Consider the following 1,051-nt stretch of genomic DNA (forward strand, 5'->3'; position numbering starts at 1 on the left):
GTTGTGCCCAGTGAGCTTGAATTTCCTACTTAGGTAGAAAGTCAGAGTTTTTACTGAGCGAGATAAGGGAGGAGTGGGCTAGGGGATTGAATGGTAGTGTATTGATTAGCTGTTGCTGCATAAGAAGCCATCCAAAACACAGTGGCTTAAAACCACACCATGTATTCTTGCTCACAAGTCGGCAGATCAGCCAGGCTTGTTCGTGCTACAGGCTGGCTGGCCTCAGGCAGGCTCAGCTCAGCTCAGCTCAGCTCCGTTCTGCTCCATGTGACCGCTCACCCTCCACAGATTGGTTCAGGCAGTTCTCACAGCAAAGGCAGGGCTCACAAGGGAGAGTTGAAGCTGCAAGGACACAAGGCCTCGCTCAGAGCTGGCGCGCCTCTAATTCCACCACATCCTATTGGTTAAAACAGATTCAAGGGGAAGGGAAGTAGACTCCACAAGGGCATGGATACAGGGAGGGGCAAAAGAGTGGGGCCATTTCACAATTCACTGATCACAGCTGGTAGCAGCTTGAAGTCATTGCTGAGGAGAACTGGGGCAGGATTGACCAGGACCCTTGGAGAGATTTCCAAAACATGCCCAAGACTGCTGAGGGGGAGACCATGAATTTGTTGTGGAATCATTTCTTAAAATCGGGTGCTGGTGTCTGCTCCTCTGGCTTCAGAAGGGGCAGGGCCCAGGAGACCCCGGTCTGTTCTACACTGATTGGTGCCCGTGTTTGACACACGGGTGGAAAAGCCACTGGGCCAGTCACCCTAGGTTTGAATCACTTCACTTCTGGTGTCTCAATTTCCTCATCTGTGAGGCAGAGAAAATAAGAACACAGATCCCCAATTCTGAACCCAAAATACTCTGAAAACTGGAAGCTTTTTTTTGTAAGTTTGTAGAAAACTGATTTGGCGTCAAGTCCTGATTTGGGTGAGGCCATTTATGGATTGTTCATCCTCTTAGAATCATTATCCCCACAACTGGTTGCAGTAGGTATATTGTTTGATTACACAGTACATATACATAATACTTTCCAAACTGAAAACTCTGAAAGCTTAAA

This window comes from Trichechus manatus, unplaced genomic scaffold, assembly GCF_000243295.1.
Source record: "Trichechus manatus latirostris isolate Lorelei unplaced genomic scaffold, TriManLat1.0 scaffold00120, whole genome shotgun sequence".
In the NCBI taxonomy this organism is placed as follows: Eukaryota; Metazoa; Chordata; class Mammalia; order Sirenia; family Trichechidae; genus Trichechus; species Trichechus manatus.